The sequence below is a fragment of the Peromyscus maniculatus genome, chromosome 3 (genome assembly GCF_049852395.1).
Source record: "Peromyscus maniculatus bairdii isolate BWxNUB_F1_BW_parent chromosome 3, HU_Pman_BW_mat_3.1, whole genome shotgun sequence".
Taxonomy (NCBI): domain Eukaryota; kingdom Metazoa; phylum Chordata; class Mammalia; order Rodentia; family Cricetidae; genus Peromyscus; species Peromyscus maniculatus.
The window spans coordinates 51747908-51771540 of record NC_134854.1 but is presented as its reverse complement, the minus strand read 5'-3'; the positions used below and the strand labels follow the sequence as shown (position 1 = coordinate 51771540).

Genomic DNA, 23633 nt, shown 5'->3' with positions numbered 1-23633 from the left:
CTAGAATTATAGGGTCGCTCCACCCTGCCCCATGTCCACTCTGTTCTGATCTCCCCACCACCATAGTATTTCTCTCTACTTGGCTCAACATTTTAGTTTCCACTATGTCAGCTCAACCTTCCAAGAATTCCTTGAATATTCATTTAAAAAGTGATAGCCTTGGAGATCCACGCTCAGGGAAGGAGAACGTGCTGACTCCATTCTCCCTTCTGTTCTGCCTATCTCAGTGGAGGACTGCTGCCTTGCTTAAGGGCACAGCTGCCCACGGAGAGCCCAACAACGGACCAACCCAGGGATAAACACACGTGGCCACCTAGGATCTGCTGGGCGCCACTTTGGGTCCATGCCTCCTCCCTCACACCCTATGGGCTTGGTTGGCCAAAGCCTCCCCAGCCTACAGCACAGTTCCGCTCCCCCTCAATCTGCTCCCGCCTCTTCCTTTGCTATCCAAATTTGGTTTGAGCATCTGCTTTGCTTCTGCGGAGCACCGCCCGTGACCATGCTACTCTTGGTCTCTGTGAGCTCTGCAATCTACTTTTATCCCTCGGAGCATGTTTATACTGGGGTTTGTTCCTTAAGCTTTCTGGTGTGGTCTTTGTTGCCTGTCTTCCCTTAGTGCCCCCAACCTTTTTTTTTTTTTTTTTTCAGTTGAGACAGGGTCCAATGACGTCTGATTCTCCTACCTCTGCCTCCAAAGTGCTATATTTATAGGTGAGCGCCACCACACCTGCTTTATTCAGAGCTGGGGATAGAACCGAGAACCTGGTCATGCTAGGCAAGCACTCTGCCAATTGAGTTACATCCCAAGCTGTCCCTTGTATTTATTTATTTATTTATTTATTTATTTATTTATTTATTTATTTATTTACTTATTTATTTATTTATTTATTTTTCTTTTTGGTTTTTCGAGACAGGGTTTCTCTGTGTAGTTTTGGAGCCTGTCCCGGATCTCATTCTATAGACCAGGCTGGTCTTGAACTCACAGAGATCCACCTGGCTCTGCCTCCCTAGTGCTGGGATTAAAGGCGTGTACCACCCTGCCCGGCTATTTTATTTATCCACTTGTCAATTATGTGTATGTATGAGTGTGCCTGTGTGTGGGTATGTGTGCGTGAGTGCAAATGCCCATGGGTGCTAGCAGAGGGAGTCAGATCCCCTGGAGCTGGAGTTCTAGGCAGTTATGTGTGGGTGCTGGGAACAGAACTCTGGTCCTCCGCAAGAGCAGCAAGGTCAGAGGCTAGAGAGAGGCTTGGTAGTTGACAGCGGAACGCTCTAGCAGAGGAAAAGATTTGACTCCCAGCACTCATTTGGTGGTTTATCACCACCCATAATTCCAGTTTCAGATGCTTTCTTCTGATCTCGGGCACATACATATGTGCAAGCAAAGCATTCATACACATAAAATAAATAAATTTAAGGGGAAAAAAGGAGCCGTAAGCACTTTTAACCACTAAGCCATCTCCCAGCCCCACAAGTCACACAATTTTAAGCCCAATTTCCAAAATTACTTTGGGCCTCTTGTGGTTGGTTCTACCTTTTCACTAAAAATAATTGTCTGACCAGAGTGTGTGGACACGGTTCAAACTCAAGCCCCAGCCTGGGGCCCTCTGAGGAAACACCAGTGCCCACACAGGGAAGGCCGCCTTCTCTCCCCCTCCCTCCCCTCCCCTTCCCCTTCCTCCTTCTCCCTCCCTCTCCTTCCCCCGCGGAACAAATAGGAAGGTCCCGGAGGCCTGTGGTCTTGGGGCCATCATCCACGCCTCTGATTTCTTCAGACCTTTTCTGAGAACGTAGTCATTGCGACACCGTCCCCAGCACAAGAAAGAGCCGTGCCCGCGGTGTGAGGTTTGGGGGCCGCGAACTCCATCTAGGTCAGCAATGAGGTTCCACAGCACCGTTCCCAAATCTAGCTCCTTGCACCTCAAGCGCTGACCGATTTCACCCTCTCGGCAGGGAATCTTGTGAAGCTTAGAAAACAAGGCCCCTCTGTGGGTGATTAAGGCACAACACTGGCGGCTAAACCACCGGCTGACTCGCGTCTCAGCCCAGAATATTACATTCTGCACAGAGCTCAGGGTACTTGAGGACAGCAGCACTCAGACCTTGCCTTGAGACATGTGTATATATTAGGACAAGAGGAGGTCTGGCTTTGTGGCTCAGGTGCGCCGACCACTTCGGTTTCTCTCCTTTCATCCTCGGACGCCGACGTGAGCCAAACCCTTCATTCTTGGCTCTCTTTCCGAGATGGCTGTAAGAATGAATGGGTTATGATCTGCCAGTTAGCCTTTCAGAAGGGACAGCCAGAGAGCCATGTTCTCACAGGGCTGCCTGCAAAAGTGTTTCCCTAGGTTTAGCTCTCCACTACTGCTGGCTGCCAAAAGGATGATAACACCTGTTCAGAGAACAGACCTTCTCAGTGTACAATACAGACTGTGCAGGGGGCAATAAGCGGGGCTTTATAAGCACACGCAAAGCCATGGAAAAGTGCGGGGCGGCTACCCACCAACCCTACAGCTCCCCAGAGTTTTCTTGAGTGAGAGTAGCAGGAAATATTAGATAGAAGGATTTAGATTGTGGAGATAAACAGATAGAAAATAAAGAACAGTCTCAAGAGAGCCTGGCACCTATTCCAACGAGCCCCGACTGTCTCTGCCCCATGGTATTTATAGAAATGCCAAGAGGTGGAGCAAAAGACCTCCCCCCAGCACAGTGGGGGGGATTGGACTCAGGCCCGTGGTCCAATCATCCTTTCTATGAGGACCTGCTGGGTAAACCATGAGGGACCTGAAAATGGGCTCCCACAGAAAAGATGGAGAAGAAATAGTTACCTGGAGAAGAAATAGGTCATCGGCATAAGAACTGTCACCACACAGTAGGCAGACATGAGTACACATTCAGCGTCACGGGGGAACTTGAGGAGTATACCATGCTGTGTCTATGTGGCAAAGGGGAATACTATCAGTATTCTTCCTGTGAGCCCTGACACATGACTGTTACCTAAGACTCTTACCATTCTTTATAACTATGTTGGGTTGGTTTACAAAACAGCAAGCCCAATGGATTGTCTAATTATAAAGAAAAGAAAAGAAAAGAAAAGAAAAGAAAAGAAAAGAAAAGAAAAGAAAAGAAAAGAAAAAGAAAGACTGAATGGTCACACAGCAGATGGACGGTCCAGCTGTCTACCTAGACACTGCCTTACAGAAGAAGCGTTCACCCCAGTCCAGATGCTGGTTCCAGGGTGACACTGGTTAAAGCCCCAGAGACTGAATCATGTGAAAATTCAAAACCAACTCAGCAAATATTTATCTGAGGGCCTGCTGCTCTCCAAGGTTTTGAAATGCAGTTGTGATAACAGGAGTTATTGCCTCCTGAGGGCTCACTGATGAGAGCAGGAAAACCAACGTTCTAGGAAATGGTGGGTTTTGTTTCCTTTTGGTTTTGCCCCCGGACACCTGTTTAGCCTTCTCCTGGTCAGAATATCCGGAGCTCAAGTCTCCATTGTGTGCCTTCATTGGAACCAAACATCCTTCCAGCTAACAGCAATATAGAGATGGCACATGACCTCTGCAAGCCAGAGCTATGAATGAGCATTCTGCTGATAGCCACAGGAACTGTGGGTTGAGATTGCTCAGTGGTTAGAGCACTTGTCAATCTTGCAAGGGACCTAGGTTTGTCTCCTAGCACCCACATAATCCATCCATAATTCCAGTGTCAGGAGACCCATTACCCTCCTTTGGCCCCTATAGGCACCAGACACGTACAGGTACACAAACATACTTGCAAACAAAACAATCACACACATTAAGTAAGTCTAAATTTTCTTTTTTATAGATACAGGGACTAGGAGTTTCTCACGAAGGTTGCTCCCAATAATTTGTTAGTTAGATGGAGTTTCCTACCATTTGTGACTAAAGGTCCATGGAGTGGTTGGGAAATGTCCACCCCTAAATCTACACTCACCCAGAACTTTAAAATGTGATGGGCTTTGAAAAACTAAGGCCTTTGCGGCTATGATTAGTCACTGCTCTTTAGATTAAGTAACCTGGGCAAGAGATTAGGCCCTAAATCTACAAGTCCTTATGAGGAGAGAACAGAGGCATGAGGATGCAGCAGCAACCTTAGGAGAGGGAAAGGGAGAGGGAGAGGGAGAGGGAGAGGGAGAGGGAGAGGGAGAGGGAGAGGGAGAGGGAGAGGGAGAGGGAGAGGGAGAGGGAGAGGGAGAGGGAGAGGGAGAGGGAGAGGGAGAGGGAGAGGGAGAGGTTGGCCTTCTGTTGTCATAGCTGAGGAACCCAGGGCCACATACAACCAGGAAGGGACAAGAAAGGTCTGCTCTTAGGGCCTTCAGAGGGCTCATGAGCTCTGCTGACTCCTCCACTTCCAACTCCTCATCTCTAAAACTGAGTGGGCCAGGGGTGGGCCACGCCTCTAACCCCAGTACTCAGGAGGCAGAAGCAGGCTAATCAATGTGAGTTCACGGAGACCAGTGGTCTCGCTGGTCTACCTAGCAAATTCCAGGTCAGCCATGGCTCTTCATGAGATCCTGTTTCTGAATAAATAAATAAATAAATAAATAAATAAATAAATAAATAAATAAGAGAATCTGTGAGGGCAAAGTTTTAAACCACCCAATTTATGAACCTCTATCATGGCGGACCAAATGTGTGTGAAGAAGTCCTGGGCTGGGCACAGCAGCACATGTCTGCCATGTCTGTACTTAGAAGGGTAAGGTAAGGGTGTTGAGTGTGGAGACACATAGCAAACCCTGGGTCAGGCAGAGCGACACAGCAAGACCCTGTCCTGAATAAACAAACAGATGGCTTTGTCTGAGCTTCAGAGCAGCCAGGAGAATGTAGAGACTAGTTCAACTAGTCCAACACCAGGACTTCACTCAGCAGGCCCTGAGCTCCATTTGGTAGAAACTGAGAACCCTTGTCCCAGATTATTCTTTAACTTGGTTCATAGTGACCTTTACCCAGTGGAGTTTGCATATTTTACACAATCAAATGTATCAATGCTCTTATGGCTTATGGTTTTTACATTTAAAAAAATCCTATTTCCTTGTTTTTAAATCTAGTACTCCACATCCGGGAATAGGGACTCTCTCTTTGGTTCATAGTGACCTTTACCCAGCGGAGTTTGCATATTTTACACAATCAAATGTATCAATGCTCTTATGGCTTATGGTTTTTACATTTTAAAAAATCCTTTTTCCTTGTTTTTAAATCTAGTACTCCACATCCGGGAATAGGGTCTCTCTCTTTAGAATTGATCTGTGCTCTCCTCCTGCTCCATCTCCTCCCCTTCAGTGTCCCCTGGCCTCCCAATAGCACCCGTAAACTCCGGCACCACACCCTGAGCTTTCTGTCCTGAATCTTCCAGTAACTCTGCAAGGTAAGTGGTATCCTGCCCATTTTTTCAGATGAGGGAACTGTGACCCGGAGAAGCTGTATAATTACCCCTGTGAAGTATGACATGGCTCCCAAATGCAGGAAGGAGACATGTTTGTGTCCACTCCAGCCAGAGGAAGAAGCCTTCACACCTCACAGTGCCCTTCTGGTGGCTAAAATATTGTCACCCCCACTTGACTCTCATAGGATAAATAACCACAATAGGCGCACGCCTTTAATCCCAGCACTCGGGAGGCAGAGGCAGGTGGATCTCTGTGAGTTCGAGGCCAGCCTGGTCTACAGAGTGAGATCTAGGACAGGCACCAAAGCTACATAGAGAAACCTTGTCTCAAAAAAAAAAAAAAAAAAAAAACAACAAAAACCCGCAATAACTTTATTGTTCTGCTTTGTAGTTTAGTTATAAAATATAACTTTATTAATAGCATGGGGGAAGCAATTATGAAAATCTAATTCTGTTCCAGGGATCAAAGTTCTGAGATGGGTGCCACCCAGTGGTTCCTGGTCACATCTGTACCCACTCCCTGCTCTCTCCAAGGGGCATGATGGCCTCCAGTGGCCAGTGGGTTTTGTCCTTACCACAGGAAAACATCCAAGAGTTTGAGGTTTGCCTCATCTAGACCCTTTTTCCCAGGGAGGAGCTGAGCCTTGCTTACTTGGTGTAGACAACGGTGAGTGGGTCTTTTACTTTTATATGAGAAGAAATACAAAGAGTATAGCTTATGTACCAGAAATGCATCTTCTTACAGTGCTGGAGTCTGGAAATCTAAGATCACAGGTCAACAGACCCCCTTCTTCCGAAGCCTCCCCTTGCCTTCATAGACGGCCATCTGGTGTCTTCTCATCAGTATGCATAACTGAACACAGTGGATTCAATTCTTGGTGAAGGCCAAACCAACAGAGGCATGGCCAAGAAGCATGGCGACACATTTATTACCTGAAGCTCTTCGAAGGCAGGCACATCCCTGAGCATGCTCAGTTTAAGAGGAACATTGCTGAACACACTCAGCTTAGGATTATAGTTCAAGCAAAGAGGAAGGGCCGTGCACAGAATAATGTCATGGAACACGTTTAAAGGGTTAAAATGGTGTGGGTTGGAGAGGTGGCTTAGCAACAGGAGCATTTCACTGCTCTTCTGAAGGATCTGAGTTCGGTTCCCAGACCCCACAGCAGGTGGCTTACAACTGTCACACCGGTAACTCCTGCTCCCAGAGAACCAACTCTTCAGGTAGCTGTGTTCACATGTACAAACCCATACACACACAAATACACATAATTAAAAATAATGAAAATAAGGCCGCACAGTGATGGCGCAAGCCTTTAATCTCAGCACTCAGGAGGCAGAGACAGGTGGATCTCAGTGAGTTCGAGGCCACAGGTCTCCAGAGTGAGTTCCAGGAAAGACTCCAAAGCTACACAGATAAAACCCTGTTTCGGGAAAGAAAGAAAGAAAGAAAGAAAGAAAGAAAGAAAGGAAGGAAGGAAGGAAGGAAGGAAGGAAGGAAGGAAGGAAGGAAGGAAGAAAGGAAGAAAGGAAGAAAGGAAGAAAGGAAGAAAGGAAGAAAGAAAAGAAGCCAGGCACATCGTTAGTGGTGTATACCTTTGATCCCAGCACTTGGGAGGAAAGGCACATGGATCTCTATGAGTTCAAGGCCAGCCTGGTCTACACAGTGGATTCCAGGCCAGTTTGTGTATTCCTTGAGCCTCTTTTTTTTTTTTTTTTGGTTTTTCGAGACAGGGTTTCTCTGTGCAGCTTTGCGCCTTTCCTGGGACTCACTTGGTAGTCCAGGCTGGCCTCGAACTCACAGAGATCCACCTGGCTCTGCCTCCCGAGTGCTGGGATTAAAGGCGTGCGCCACCACCGCCCGGCGAGCCTCTTAAAATAAAAAGGCTTTTGTTTGTTTGTTTGTTTTTGTTTTCTCCAGACCTGACGTTACTCTCCTCCAGTGTCTATATCCACTTTTGGACTCGCTCAGAGGGGCAAGCGTCACTGAATCTATCCTTACTTCCAGACATTTGTTGTCATGAAAATGTTCAAACATTGAGATGTTGAAGCTGGATGTGGCTGTATACGCCTGTAATCCCAGCACTTAGAAGGTGGAAGTGAGAAGATTAGGTGCCAAGGCTGTCCTCAGCTACTGAGAGAGCTGGAGGCAGGGCTTGGGACTCCTCAGCCTGCCTAACAGTGCGGGCCAGTTCCCTGATGTCAACCTTTCTCTGTGGACACACACCTTACTGGCTCCCTTTCCTCAGAACCCTAACCATACAGAAGCCATGGGGCTCCCTTCACACTCAGTCTTGGCTGAGAAATGAAGGTTCTCAGACTAAGCTTAACCACTTGAGGCAAGAATGGTTCACATCCCACGACATCAGAGAGACAATAATGTCCTGGAGTCCCTTCACAAATGATGCTAAATTGGTCACCTGATCACAAATATTTATTTTATAAAGTTACTTTATTTTCTCCCCTGATGGAATTTTCCACTCAGGGAAATTTCCAAAACTCAGCTTGGATGGAATTTTGGCACCATGTAAATGTCCTTCCGTTCGGCTCCTTTTCCCCACAGCTTCGGTACTCATTAACAATGCTTGCCTGAGTCATTTCTTTCATTGGGTCCCCTCCCAGTAATTCAAACTTCTGAAAGTCCACCCCCCCACATAAGATGACAGCATAGGACTAGCTTGCCATCTGCAATGAATCCACCCAACAGGATGAAGCCGAAGCTCTCATCCCCAGAAGACTTCCTGTGGCCTACAGAATCTTCTCATCGGTAACGATCAGGCCTGGGGTCCCGGTGCCAAGAGAGTAAACCTGGAGAGCATTTTGGTATTATGGCTGTGACATTGGGAGGGAAGAGCAGAACCACGTAGGCCGCACCAAGGGCAGCTCAAGGTGACAGGTCTCAGTGGTAGCAGGATCCATGGGAGGAAGTGTCTACTGTGGAGCGCCTACAAAGAGAGCCCCCACCCTCGTGGAATTCTAGAGCTGGTCCTCCAGGGGATACCTCTGTTTTTCTCCCAAACACCTGCCAGACTGGAGCAGAGTGGAGACGTTGTGAGCAGGTTCATTAGAAAGGTCAAGGAAGGACAAATGAGACCGAGGATGTAGTGTCTGGGGTCACCCCCAATTCCAACCCAGCAGACAGGGGAGGCAAGGCTTCCTGAGGCCAAGGAGGGTCAACAATTCACACACCAAGTAGGACAGACTTGGCATTCTGGAGGCAGAAGCAGGAGGATTGCTCTAAGTTTAAGACCAACGTCCTACATAGAAAGTTTGAAGTCAACTTGGGCTACAAGGCAAGACCCTATCTCAAAATAACAAAAGAAAGCGGGATATAGTGGTGCACACCTGTAATCCCTGCACTTGAGAGGAAGAGGCAGGATTGTTTCTAGGTCAAGGCCAACCTAGGCTACAGAGTGGAACCCTGACTCAAAAAAAGAAAATAGAACAAACAAAAAGGAATGGGTGGAGCCAGGCATGGTAGCACAGGCCTATAATCCCAGCATAGGCAGGATCAGAAGTTCAAGACCAGCCTAGGCTACATAGTGAGTTCAAGGTCAGATGGGGATACATGAGACTGCCTCAAACAATAAAATGAAATAAAAATAAAGCTAGGGATGCATCTCGGTGGGCAGAATGCTTGCTTGGCATGAGACCCTGGATTCCAATCCCAGCATAGCATAGAACCAGTAGTGTTGTATGCCTGTAATCCCAGCACTCAGAAAGATTAAAAGTTTAAAGCCAGACTGAGCTCCATAAGACTCTGTCTCAACAAACCAAAAGAATGAAAAGAAAAAAATGGGTGAGGGGAACGGAGGTTGGAGGTACCCACAGAACCATACACTGTTTTCAGAGGGACCATGAGCCCTTCTAGAAGGAATCCGGTTAACACCTGGTACGCCGGAAAGCAGGCTTCTGTGTGCAGGTCCCGAAGTAGGGCCGAGGCAGGGCTCCCAGGTGGTTAGCAGTCCCCCACTCCCAGCACAGGGGCCGCTTTGCTGGAGCTTGGAGCCCGGCAGCGCAGCAGGCTTTCGCTTAGGCTCCACGTGACTCCTGCCCCTTCCAGGGCCCTCTTCCGGTGGCTGCCAGCAACTTCTGCAGCGCCTCCGCTTCCCCTTTTCCTTAGGATCTGGGCACCTGGAAGAGATTAGGCTCTGGCAACCCTGCAGGGCTCGTTGTGCATTTCCTCTTCAACAAGATTTGGGGGGGGACGGGGACGGAATGAGATCAGTTCCAGCACTTTCCCCCAGAGAGCCATGTAAACCCGACAGAGAAGTGTCCATTTATCTCTACACTAGGCTTTCCTGTTTTGAGCCTGACCTGTTCTTGGCAGGACTCCGCGCTCCTGTTTCATCACATTGAAGGACCAGGACAGGCTTAACCCTCTCTCCTCCCCCTCCCAACGGTTCCCTGCCCGGCTCCTGAGGGTAAAGAGACCAGAACAGGGGCGCAGTCCTCTGGGACAGGAGGGATAGCCAAGCCACCTGTAGTCCCGCCCTCTACCCCTACAGTCCTGGTCTCTGCGTTCTCACCCTCCCCCCTTCCCAAGGTGACATTTGGCAGAGGTGGTGCAGGGGGATGCAGCCACCTGCTACAAGCCTGCCCTGGTGTTTTTAGAGGCACGGGCTGTAGGTTACAAAGGGCTGTCAGATCAAGTTCGAACAAACACCTGGCCCAGCCTGACCTGCTCGGGAAATCAATAGGGGGACCGGCCATGAAATGAGAGGTGACTAATGACACTTCCTGGTTGCCCTGCAAAACCGGTGGGGGTAGTGACAAGCTAATTTCACTTCTGCATGGTTAACTCGTGATTATACCCTGACCACACAGCATAGACGGAATGGTGTCTCTCCCTGAGCTGGAATCCCCAATGTGGCTGTATTTGGAAACAGGTCCTAAAAACCAAAAGCCCAAGAGACTGGAGAGATGGTTTAGCAGTTAAAATGCTTGCTCCTCCTGCAGAGGACCTGAGTTCAGGGTTCCCAGAGCCTGCTCTGGGCAGCCCAGGCTATCTCTAACTCCAGCTTCATGGGATCTCACCCCCTCTCCTGGCCTCCTAGAACACCTGCACACACACACACACACACACACACACACACACACACACACACACACACCTATGTTTTTGGTTTTGTTGTGGTTTTGTTTATTTGTTTTTGAAAAGGTTTTGAAAGGGTTTCTCTGTGTAGCTGGGATTAAAGGTGTGTGCCACCGTCACCCAGCACAAATAAATATATTTTGTTAATCAGGATCTGGAGAGATGACTCAGTGGTGTTACAAGCATTTGCTACTCTTGCAGAGAACCTGAGTTCAGTTCCCAGCACCTACATGGTGGCTCACAACCATAATCAGTACTCCAGTTCCAGGGGATCTGATGACCTCTTCTGACCTCCCAGGGCACCTGGCACGCAGGCAAAACACTCATATAATACCGGGCAGTGGTGGCTCGTGCCTTTAATCCAGCACTGGGGAGGCAGAGCCAGGCAGATCTCTGTGAGTTTGAGGCCAGCCTGGGCTACAGAGCGAGATCTTGGACAGGCTCCAAAGCTACACAGAGAAACCCTGTCTCAAAAAAAAACAAAAACAAAAACAAAAACAAAAACAAAACCAACCAACCAACCAACCAACCAAACAAACAAACAAAAAAACCCACTCACATAAATGCTTAAATAATAGACAAGCAAATCAAAGCTAAGCGAGGCCACAGGGGTAGAACATGGAACTTTGACCCTACAAGGACAAGTCACCAGAGAGCTATTTGTTCCACCTTCCACCATCAACACCAAGTGGAAGCCACAGCAAAAAGGTAGCTGAGTGCAATCCAGAAAGAGAGGGATCAAAGGCAGCTGCCACGTTGATCTGGGGCTTTGAAGGCTTCAGAACCCATAGAAGAACCTAGGTGTGGTGGCACATGCCTGGAATCCAGCATGTTTTGTTTTGTTTGTTTTGTTTTGCTTTAAAAAACTGTGAGAAGTAAGTTTGTGTTGTTCAAGCTACTCAGGCTGCCCAGGTTTGGAATCCTTGGCTGACTAAGAGTCTATGTTACCCTGTTGTTTCTAAAGCCCATTTGTAATTAAGTGGCTCCAGTTAATCCCATGATCCTCCAGTCACCGATACAGGAATGCCTCCCTGTAGGGACAGTTAAATCCTAATTAAAAAAAAAATGTCATGGGCAAGGAATGTAGAGCACTTGATTGGCATGTGCAATGATCTGGGTTCAGTCGCCAGTACTGCGAACGGAGAGCAGGGAGCAGCCAGGATAGCTACATGCCGACCAGGCCAGACGACAAGGTGAGCTGCCCAGATGTGACACTCCATTCCCTTGTCCACGTGACACCAAGTCCAGAGACCTAATGCAATGAGGTAAGCACGGGACCAGCAAGAGGGTCCACTGAGTAAGGACAAGGATGCTTGCTGCCAAGCCTGACAACCTGGGTTTTGTCCCCAGGACCCACAGGGTGGAAGAACCAATGCCTGGAAGTTGTCCTTTGACCTCCACGTGTCCTGTGCCACATGCTGTGAGGGCCAAAGTTATGCTTTACGTTTTAATACTGTGCCTAAGAGATCCATGAAACAAAAATGCCTCTAACATCTAAGCCCCTTGCCCAGCTACTTCCTGAAAGGCTGGAGGCTGTTGTTTATGGGAGATAACAAGCCATGTGTTTTCACATGACCCTTCTACACTGGATGTGCTGGATCACATGTAGGCGGGAGGTACCTGGATAGGTAATACATCAGGACGTATGCTTGCTCCTGATTGGCTGTAGGTGGGGGTATGCAGACAAGAACTAAATCAGAATGTGTGCTTGCCCCTGATTGGACCTGGTGGGACATATGATGACCTTATAGGTTTGCTTTTTTAAGTCTCTGCAGAAAAAAAATGTGACTCATGGCCATTCCCTGGGAACCTCAGGATGGTCCTGGCCAGAGCCCATCCTCCTGGTTGGTATTTAATTAAAGCATCAAATTTGGCTCAAAATTGTGGTAGTGGTCTTATTCTCTGGTGGGATTAACAATGCCTACACCAACTCCCTCCTCCACCATAAATGAATAAATACATGTAATATAAAACTTTTTTTAAAGGGAGCATGGCAGTTGGGCATAGTGATCACCCCTCTAATTCCAGCACTTAGGAGATTCAGGCAGGAAGATCAGGCGTTCAAGGTCACCATTGGCTCCATAATGAATTAAGTCTACCCTAGACAACATGCGACACTGTCACAAAACAAAGAAACAAACAGCCGCCCCCCCCCCGCCCCCCGAAAAAAAGCCAAAGAATCAGGTCCAATACGCCAACAGGATGCCCGCTCTGGTTTTCACTTCCATCCTTTCTTTTGAACAGACCTCCAACTCTGTTGCTGCTGTTTGAGTCTGGGTCTCATTTATCCCAGGCTGACCTTTCTTTGTTATGTAGCCAGGGATAACTTTGAACTTCTAATGATTCTCCTGCCTCTACCTCCTGAAAGCAAGGATTACGGACATTTGTCATCACACCAAGTATATGTGATGCTGGGGACAGAACCCAGGGCTTTGTAAGTGCCGGGCAAGCACTCTATCATTTGAGCTATAGCCCACATCCACTGCAATGTTTGTTTTGTTGTTGTTGTTTGGGTTTGTTTGTATTTTTGAAGCAGGGTCTCACTAGGTAGCCTTGGCTAGCCCAGAACTCACTAAGTAGACCAGGCTGGCCTCGAACTCACAGAGTTCCACCTGCTTCCGAATACTGGGATTTAAGATGTGCAGCCCCACATCCTGTAATGCACTGTAATGTTTTTGACTGTGGTAAGATTCACCTTAACCAATTAAAAACACTCTTTAGCAGTTAGTACTTTCACGAGGATGAGTGCAAACATCACCACTGTTCTCAGAACACTTTCATCACCCAGACCTCTGAGTTTACTCAAGCTGGCCATGCTCCCAGCTGTAAGACTCCATTTCCCAACTTCCTTTGCGGTTAGGTGTGGCTTCGTGACTAGTGCATGCAAGCAGAAACCGGAGGGACTTACAGGAGATCACAGTGAAGGAAGCACGCACCCCTATTGTCCTCTCCTGTTTCCTTCTTTAGTCAGAGACATGAGGGCAGAGGCTCCGGCAACCCCGTGGACTATGAAGGATGTTTCTGTGGACTGGGGCTAGCAGAGAAGTCAGGTGGGAATCCAGGTCCCTGATAACATATGAAGCCAAATCTACATCGCTTCTGGGAAGGAAACCATCTGAGCCGTTTGTATTTGATGGCAGGGAGTCTAGTCTATGCAGCTGGACCCCATTCCAACTTCATCAGGAAGGGTGACCACTTTTAAATGTGGTTCCTCCAGGACCCCCTTAAGTATCAAACTTAATGTTCATGTGGGGTTTACTGTGGTCTGAGTGTGTCCCCCCAATTCAAGCATTGGAAACTTAATCCTCAATGTTGCATTTGGGAGGAAAGTTTTTTTTTTTTTTAAATCCCCCCATTTTACTAACACTTTTCTGGTTTCAATTTTCACATTTTAATACTGTTGAGTCTGCATCTTGTTTTAGGTTAGGCTGTGGTAAGCAGGCCAGGTCTAGCCAGAAGCCCAAGGCTTTTAACTGAACAGCAAAGATTCCAAGTGTCTGTCACAAATTATAAACTAAATTCCTGCATATATTTGGGTCTGTCCTAGCTTTTAAATCTATCCATCAAGGTATCTATCCACACATAGCTAGAACTACATTTTAAAAATCCATGTAGAGACTTGGAGGAATGGAGTTAGAACTGACCTGGAAGCAAGCCTCTTTCCTGAAAACTAGCTCTCAGAGTATTGGAAGGTGCTGGGAAAGCTACCAGGGGGGAAAGCGATCATCAGTCCCCACCCGTGAAGCCTATGAACCACAATGACCATCCCAGCAAGATAGCTCCAAGGGCACAATAGTGGCATTTATATCTTGGCAGTAACCAACAGCTGCCTAATTGGACTGACTTAAGGCCCACTCAGTAGGAGAGAATTCATGCCTAGTACTGTTGCCCTAACTTGTAGCTAAAGAGGTCATGGATCCAAACCTACTTCTACCACTTTCCTAAACCAGTATTATTTCTAACGGTATTCTAAATACTTATCCTCATACTCACAAATAAGTATAACTCTCACTCTTTTGCAAAGAACTTTCTTTTTGCAGCAGATGGAGACCATTACAGAAATCCCCGACTGACCAAAATGGAGAGAAAGACCAGGCCCAGTGAATATATCTTCAACACAATCCTTATACCTGTGGTTCAAGGAATAAGGCCAGCGAGAGCTACATATAAAGACTGCCTCAGAAATCAAAAAGGAGGGGGAAGAAGAGGAAAGACAGAAGGAAGTTGCGTTAAGTACAGGGACATTAGGCATACTCTATGCCCAGCTTCTACATAAACTTAATGTAAAATATGGCCGGGCGGTGGTGGTGCATGCCTTTAATCCCAGCACTCAAGAGGCAGAGGCAGGAGGATCTCTGTGAGTTCAAGGCCAGCCTGGTCTACAAAGCGAGTTCCAGGAAAGGCGCAAAGCTACACAGAGAAACCCTGTCTTGGAAAAAAAAAAAAAAAGTCTTCCCCAAACTTACTACCAGAACCTATTCCCTGGGGCAGCCAGCAATAACTATGTTCCTATTTTCTCAGTAGCATGCTTCTATTAGCTTGTTTTGATTTATCATGTTTACTTATTTTTATTTATTCAGTTATGGTTGTTTGAAACAGAGTCCGGCCATACAGCCAAAGCTGACCTAGAACTCACAGTGTAAACCAAGCCTTCAGCTTGCCATGATCCTCCTGCCTCTGCCTCTTGTGTGCTAGGATTACAGGTGTGTGCCACCATGGCTGGCTTTATTATTTTTGAATATTATTCATCAACATGGATAGATGACCGTGTAACATCCAGTTGAAAGGAAATTAACCAATTAGTTTGGATTGAACCCCCTGCCGAAGGCCCAGTTGGCCAAACCAAAATGGAGTCTCCCATGCTGGAGCTGCATGTCACTGATGGAGGTTGTTGATGCGACTGTCTCAGAAGTCAGGAGAGTGGGAGGCAAGAGTCCAACCCCTCAACAAGCCAATCTCAGCTTGGATAAGGGAATCCCTCTGCTTTAATCTTTACAAGAAAAGCAGCAATCTGCTCCGCTCTGCCTGTAAACTCAGTTTCTTTGGCTTGGCTTATCAGAACACTCATTCTCCTCGGGGAAAGGGGCGTCGCCTCACTCGAAAGTCATGGATAAGGGCCAAGTAAGATCTTTAAATCTGCTGTAAGTTTATCTTTTGATATCCATCAGCTTCCCCCTCCCCCAGCATCATCCCAGCACAGCTTTATCACATTCTTTAGAGGAAAACTCCTGTTATGTAAGGCTGGACCAACTGGAGGGGTCTCAAGGGTTTTTTTCTTTTTTTAGACCTGGGCTCATTATACAGCCTAGGCTGATCTTGAACTCATGACCTAGCTCACATAGCCTTATTCTAATGTGAACTTTCAATGTTCCTAAAGTCAACAGTGGCCTTCCCCCCACCCCTTTTTATGCAGATGGGTGTTTTGGCTACATGTATGTCTGTATACCATGTGTGTGCTTTGGGGAGCTGGAGGTAGAGAGAGCATCAGATCCTCTGGAACTGGGGTTATGCATGGTTGTGAGCTGCCATGTGGGTGCTGGGAATCAAACCTTGGTCCTCAGGAAGAGCAGCCAGTACTCTTTACCACTGAGCCATCTCTCCAGGCCCACTGATGGTCTTATCTTGAAATTCTTGTTTTCTATACCTTATCATTAGCAATTTCTAGAAGCTTTAATATTTTTGCCCAAAGCCTTTCGGTGATGTTTTCCATATGCTCAAGGATGTGAGTTCCACATCTTCCTTTGGGACCCCTCCTCAGGAAGCCTCCTTTTTCTGGGCTTTGGGATGGCACGGCTCTTGTCTATCTCTCCACTGTGGTCCAGGGATTCTCCATTTTCCCGTGCTGGATACCCTACACTCTGTTGTGGAGATTCCAAATCTCTTCTTTTTCTTTTATTTTATTTGCTCCCTCTCATTGAGGTCCTAATAAAAATGACCTGGGAGTGAACTTGGAACATTTTATTCCTCAGTGAAAATGTGTGAGTTATTTATAGCACGCTTTCTGAGTTACCTGAGTCTGAGTCCATGGGGGCCAGGTCTGTAGCTTTCCTTGCCTTTAAACCACGTAAGAATCCTAAATCGTAGATAGTGATAATAAAGCAAAATAATAATTAGTATAGGGTCTTATATTGCCTAGACAGCCTTGAACTCACTATATAGCTGAGGATGATTTTGGACTCAGAATTATCCTGCCTTCACTCCCAAATGCTAGGATTCAAGGTCTGTGCCACAAGGCCTAACTTAATCATTCTTTTTTTGTTTGTTTGTTTGTTTTTTGTTTTTTGTTTTTGTTTTTTTGAGACAGGGTTTCTCTGTGTAGCTTTGCGCCTTTCCTGGAGCTCACTTGGTAGCCCAGGCTGGCCTCGAACTCACAGAGATCCACCTGGCTCTGCCTCCCGAGTGCTGGGATTAAAGGTGTGCGCCACCAACGCCCGGCCTTAATCATTCTTATAGACATGTAAATTATCAATCCATACTCTTCTCTGCATCTCCCCTCCAAAAAAAAACTTATTTGCAAATTTGCTTTCAAATTCCCTTATTCTACACAAATCTGTGCCTCCTTAATATCTCCTTTAATTTGACCATTTTTAAGGATTATCTACTTTAAAACTATTTTTTATCGTTATTACATCTTTGTTTTGTGCATACATGTGAACGAATGTGTGTGGGCATGCGTGCTGGAGAGGTCAGAGGGCAGCTTGCTGGAGTCACTTGTCTCCTTCCACCATGTAAGTCCCAGGGATGGAAATCGGGTCACAGCTTGGGCAGCTACGGCCATAATCTGCTGAGTCATCTCCAACCTGAAAATTATCTTTTGACAGACAGATTCATTTTAGATTGATTTTGCTTCATGTGTATGAATGTCTGGCCTGTATGCAGATGTGTGCACCATGTCCATGCCTGTGGGATCCTTTGAAACCAGGGTTACAGATGGCTGTGAGCCACCATGTGGTGCTGGGAACTGAAACTCAGGCCCTCTGCAAAAGCAACAAGTCTTCTTCATCACTGAGCCATCTCTCTAGCCCAGTAGAAGGATATTTTTCAAGTTACTATATTAAAAAAAACAACTTTGCTCTATCTTCACACTGATTGATACCTAGACTGGGTTGAAAAGATTCAATCCCCCAGTAGTGAGTAATGTGGCCGATGTAATAAGTCAGATCCGGCCGCATTATTAAGTTCAGGTTTAATGAGCAGAGCAAAGCACTCCTGGGTGACTCTCGGAAGGCAGGGGGATTGCACAGAGCAGGTATGGCAACCAGGTCTTAAGCAGCCTGTAGGCGTGGTCCTTATTGACTCCAGGTAGCTTTCTTTGTGCTTTCCAGCATGGTGCACACGCACACTCTCCGAACTTTATTTACTGCCTCACCTACACACGCGACCGTGATCGACAGAGATTGCAGCCAATGAGAACACTAAAGCCCGTAAGCTACAGCCAGTAAGACCTCCGAGGAAGCGACATCAAGAGAACTGCTGGTCAGATAGACCAAAGCAAACTGCTTCTTCGCTTGTGCCACGGACAGGAAGCGAAGATTTCGGAATGTAAAGTTCTAAACAAACACTACCCACCTGACTTCGACCCGTCAAAGATCCCGAAACTCAAGCTACCCAAGGACCAGTACATGGTTCGGCTGATGGCCCCCTTCAACATGAGGAGTAAGACATGTGGAGAATATATCTACAAGGGGAAGACGTTCAATGCACGCCAAGAAATGGTCCAGAACGAGGCCTGTCTGGGCCTATCTTCCGCTTCTATATCAAGTGCACACGCTGCTTGGCTGAGATCACCCTCAGGACGCGGACTACACCATGGAGCATGGGGCCACACGCAGCTTCCAGGCCGAGAAGCTCCTGGAGGAAGAAGAGAGGCGTGTGCAGAAGGAGTGTGAGGATGAGGAGTGGAACAACTCCATGAAGGTCCTAGAGAACCTCACGAAGGACTCAAAGCTGGAGATGGGGGTGCTGGAAAACCTGCAGAAGCTGAGGTTGGTATTCGTGGGCACTGGCCACTCCCCCAGCCACATGACCACGCATGCGATTGCAAAACGGATAGTCATCCCTTACGTCATACATAATCCCTGCACTGCGTGGTCACTTAATTTGCTCCTCCTCTCTCTTCTGCTCTCTCCTTCTCACGTGTCTTTTGAACAGGCCTGGTCACATCCTATCCCTTCCTCCTTCTAATGAAACTCTGAGAGTGAATTTTGTTGTGCCTCGTGACCTTTCCTCACAGAGTAAAAGAGCCACATTAAAACCTACAGCTGGGCCGGGGGACGGTGGCAGCTCATGCACGTCTTTAATCACAGCACTCAGGAGGCAGAAACCGGCCGATCTCTAAGTTCGAAGCCAGCCTGGACTACAGAGTGAGTTCCAGAAAAGGTGCAAAGCTACACAGAGAAACCTTGTCTCGGAAAAAAAAAAAGAAGAAGAAGAAGAAGAAGGAGAAGGAGAAGGAGAAAACCAACAGCTGAAGGAGCTGAACCAGCGGCGGGCACACGTGGACTTCGAAGCGATGTTGCTGCAGCACCGCCTGTCGCAGGAGCAGCGGCGACAGCAGCAGGAGGAGGAAGACGAGGGAGAGGCTGCCGTCTTGCTGGAGGAGGCTCGCCACCACAGGCTTCTGGAGGATTCCAACTCAGAAGACAAAGCTCCCTGTTCCCGACCACAGGCAACAGCAAGACCCAACCCCACAGCTCTCCTGGACGAGGCCCCCAAGGCCAAGAGGAAGGCAGGGGCAGTGGGCAGCAGGGCGCAGCCGGCTGGCTTGGTTGTGCCAAAGGAGGTGAAGGCGGAAGCCATCCGGGGCTCAGAGCAGGTCCCGATGCCCGCAGGTGCCCCTGAGAGGAGGAAGGCAGCCAAACTTGCACCCTAGACATCGGGGCCTCCTCCCTGAGCCAGCTGGGTGCATATGGGGACAGCGAGGACAGTGACAGCTGAACCCCCACAGGGCATCACAGACCCAAGAAGCCAGATGGGATCAAAGAAGGCTGAGAGCCCAGTGTTTCTTTGTATGCCACCCCGGTCCTCCCACAGTTGGCTCCTGCTTCTCCTTTGTCCCTGTGATCTAGGAAAGTTGGAATAATGTGCCTTGGTGAAGGTCTTTTTATTCATTGTATCAAGTACACTAAAGGACTTTCAGAGGCACCTGTTTTCAGGTCCAGAAATATTTTATATTATATCCTTCATCATTTTCTTCATTTTTTGTTTGTTTAAAGATTTATGTATTTTTTATGTATACAGTGTTCTGTCTGTATATACACCTGCAGGCCAGAAGAGGGCACCAGATGTCATTACAGATGGTTGTGAGCCACCATGTGGTTGCTGGGAACTAAACTCAGGACCTCTGGAAGAGCAGTCAATGCTCTTAACCACTGAGCCATCTCTCCAGCCCCTTATTTATTTTTGAGGCAGGATCTCACTATATAACTCTGGCTGGACCTAAACTCAATACTAGACCAGGCTGGCCTTGAACTCACAGAGACCCAAATGCCTTCTAAATGCTGGGATCAAAGGTGTGTGCCACCATGGCTGGCTTGACCTTGAACTTCTGATCTTCCTGCCTCCACCTCCAGAGAGCTGAGATTACAGGCCAGTACCGCCATGCCCAGTTTACGAATTCAGTGCTAGAGATCAAACCGGGGACACGCTCCGCACGCAGTCTACCAACTGAGCTACAGCCTCAGCCCTGATCGTGACTAAATCTCAGTCCACTGTTTCTTGCACGTTAAGTAGTCTTTCGCTTTTGGAGACCGTGGTGAGACACTGTCTTGGCCTTCACTATGTAGTCCGGGCTTTCCTCAAACTTGTGATTATCCCGCTTCAGCTTCCTCACTATTGGTATGCAGCATCACACCCAGCTAACTATTTTAGAAAAAAAAAAAGTGCATATTTTCTAAGCTCCGAGGGTGTAATAACTGATTTCATCTTATAACAGTGCAAGGAGATACGTGCTGTTATTATCTGCCTTTCACAGATAAGAGCATTGGTCTAAAAGCTTAAGTGACTGAGCTGAGCTGACTCCAGCAACCACACTGTTCCAGATGCCGGCTCAGCTCACGTGCCGATTCTGATCCAGCTTCAGGAGACATCGGGCACACACTGTTGCAGAATCTGTGGTATCGTCTAGACATGGGGGGGGGTATAGGGAAGATAAACTGCCTTGATTGATTATTGATATCTGCTACCAGCCCAGGAATGAGTGTTAGGGACTAATATTACAAAGCAAAACAGCCAACCAACTCTGCTTAATCATTCCTTGGAGAGAGAAAAAAAAAACTCTCTTTAGGGTTATACACAGCTGGGGTGCTCTGGAAATGAGGGCATCTTGACATGTGGAGCATTTAAGACTGCTTTGTTTCCTGGCTGTAGCAGAAGAGTCCTTTACTGTCTGTTTGTAATTTATGAGAGAAGCACTGGTGATTAACACTGGCCTCCGAGCACTCCTCCCATTCCCCCCTTTTCCTGCGGGAAGAACAGAAAGTTGGGAAAACGCTAAAATGCTCACATTGCGTCACAATGCCGGTAGGCCATATAAAAAGTCCCATGATGCCATTTTTCCAACACTGGTCTCCTCAGCAGCTAGCGCTGAGGCCATGCCAAACGCCCTCCCAGCAGATAGTCAGACTGGTCACAGGATCTGGCTCTTTACTAACCTTTCTACATCCCAGTTTTACAGCTTGGCTTCAGCTGCAGGGCGGCCCACCTTTCAAAGGAGTTATATCCTTTTCCCAGACTCTCCATTAAAAAGAACTTAATACTGGCTTCGGGAGAAAGAGAGACTTCTGCATCTCCACCCATTTTCCAGAGCTCATTTCTCTCTCTCTCTCTCTCTCTCTCTCTCTCACACACACACACACACACACACACACACACACACACACACAAGATTTACTTATTTTTATTCTTATTCTCTGTGTGTGTGTGTTTGCATGTTTTTGTGTGTATAGGTGCAATATGGACGCACATGTTCACACTTGTCAAGCATGAGGTCACCTTGGGTGCTTCCTCAGGAAGTTGTTACCACCTTGTCTTTTGAGACAGAGTCTCTCCAGATCAGCTCACTGATCTGGCTAAGCTGGCTGGCCACGGAGTGCCAGAGATCCTCCTGTCCTTCCTCCTCAGCATCTGGTTTTACCAGCATACCTTGCCATGGTGGCTTTGTACTAGGTGCCAGGGAGAGGTCAAACTCAGTTTCTCTTGCGCACGGCAAGCACCTTACAAACCGAGTCAGCTCTTTGGCCTCCAGGTTTTTTTGAAACAAGGTCTTCCTAAGTCATCATCCAAGGCAGGCTTTGAACTGTTGATCCTCCTGCCTCAGTCTATTGAGTGGCTGAAATTATAGATCTGAGCCACCAGACCTGGGTTACTTATCTGTTGACACAGTGTCTCATGTAGTCCTGACTGGTCCCCCTGCCTCTATCTTCCTCCAAGTGCTGGGACTGTATAGGCATGCACTGCCATACCCAGCTTACTTTTATTTTTTTAGTTCAAGTGAAATCTATAGTTGAGAAGTTTTTGGGAATAACTGTTAATACCTCTAACTACAAAGCAAAGAACTAAGCAGAGGAATATATATATATATCACTCACATGGTGGCTCACAATTGTCCATAACTCCAGTTCTAGGATGCACACAATACCCAGATATACATATAAGCAAAGCACTTATGCACATAAAATAAACCAATCTAAAACTAGATAAATAATTTGGAAATTCCACATTGCCCTGACATTTCTCACTGAGAGGAGTCAGCAGGCCAGGGTCAGTGTTCGGGCACCACCAGGGGTTTGAAGGAGGCCGGGGATGATGGAGCCCTATGACCTCATGTTGTGGGATGTTCTGTATGTCCCGTGGGAGCCTGTTCTCGGGTTCCTTGTGGCTTTACCCAGCAGGTCCACATAGAGGATGATTAGGACCACAGGCCTGAGTGCAGGTGTCTGAGATGGTCTGTACTTGGCTGTGCTGGGAGATGGTCTGTATGTCAAATTGCTCTGATTGGTCAATGAATAAAACCTGATTGGCCAGTGGCTAGGCAGGAAGTATAGGCGGGACTAACAGAGAGGAGAAAAGAAAGAACAAGAAGGCAGAAGGAGTCACTGCCAGCCACCGCCAGGACAAGCAGCATGTGAAGATGCCGGTAAGCCATGAGCCACGTGGCAAGGTATAGATTTGTGGAAATGGATTAATTTAAGCTATAAGAACAGTTAGCAAGAAGCCTGCCACGGCCATACAGTTTGTAAGCAATATAAGCCTCTGTGTTTACTTGGTTGGGTCTGAGCGGCTGTGGAACTGGTGGGTGACAAACATTTGTCCTAACTGTGGGCCAGGCAGGAAAACTCTAGCTACAACCTCACGATGGGTATAGCTTGTTTTGTCTCCACTGCTGACTCTGTGGTTCACCACTTCCTTCAGAGACCTGCTCTGGGCAACCTTCTTCCCGGAAGCTCCCAGTCACTCACAACTGTTTGGGTCTGAAAACGAAATGCCCTGGACATTTATTTCATCTGTTGGATGCTCATCCCAGGTGGTGGCACTGTTTTGGGAGGTAGTGGACTCCTTAGGAGGTAGGGCCTACCTGTAAGAAGTAGGTCACTGGAAGGGTGCCTTTGACCAGGTCTCTGGGCCTTGCTCTGCTTCTTACCTGCCATGATGTTCTCCCTCACCATTGGGCCCAGGACTGCAGCCTGAAACCATGCAAGAGAAGAAATTCTTCCTCAAGCTCTCAGGTGTTTCGTCTCATGAATGAAAAGTCTAACTAGGGGTGGGGGATTTTTTTTTTTAAAGTATAACTAAAACACATGACCAAAGCATTCCCATCAAACCACCCAGGTCTCCTTCAGGCGGCTTCTCACACAGAGGCCAACGTTTCCCATGTCTCCACAATGCAGGTTAGGAGGGCTCTTAGGAACTTTCTAAGGAACGTATGCAAGTCTCAATCTATGGACAGCCTTACTTGGAATCCCTAGTCCAGAACCTTCCCTGTGGGCCTGGGGAGGAAGTGTGTCCTATCTTCCATGGCGACCGCCACAGGACCGGATGCTGTCTGGTCCACGGTAACTTAAAAACACAGTAACTGCTGGGCAGTGGTGGCGCACGCCTTTAATCCCAGCACTCAAGAGGCAGAGGCAGG

General features: G+C 47.6%; 2 pseudogenes across 1 annotated transcript; both read left to right on the top strand.

Annotated features, from left to right (window-relative positions):
* LOC102907974 (splicing factor YJU2 pseudogene) overlaps nucleotides 1-18688 on the top strand; it is a 36131-nt pseudogene extending 17443 nt beyond the window's left edge.
* Nucleotides 18689-18817: 129 nt separating this feature from the next.
* LOC143266823 (splicing factor YJU2 pseudogene) lies at nucleotides 18818-20374 on the top strand (annotated as a pseudogene). Its single transcript, XR_013049589.1, has one exon. The product of XR_013049589.1 is annotated as a splicing factor YJU2 pseudogene (transcript).
* The last annotated feature ends 3259 nt before the right edge of the window (nucleotides 20375-23633 follow it).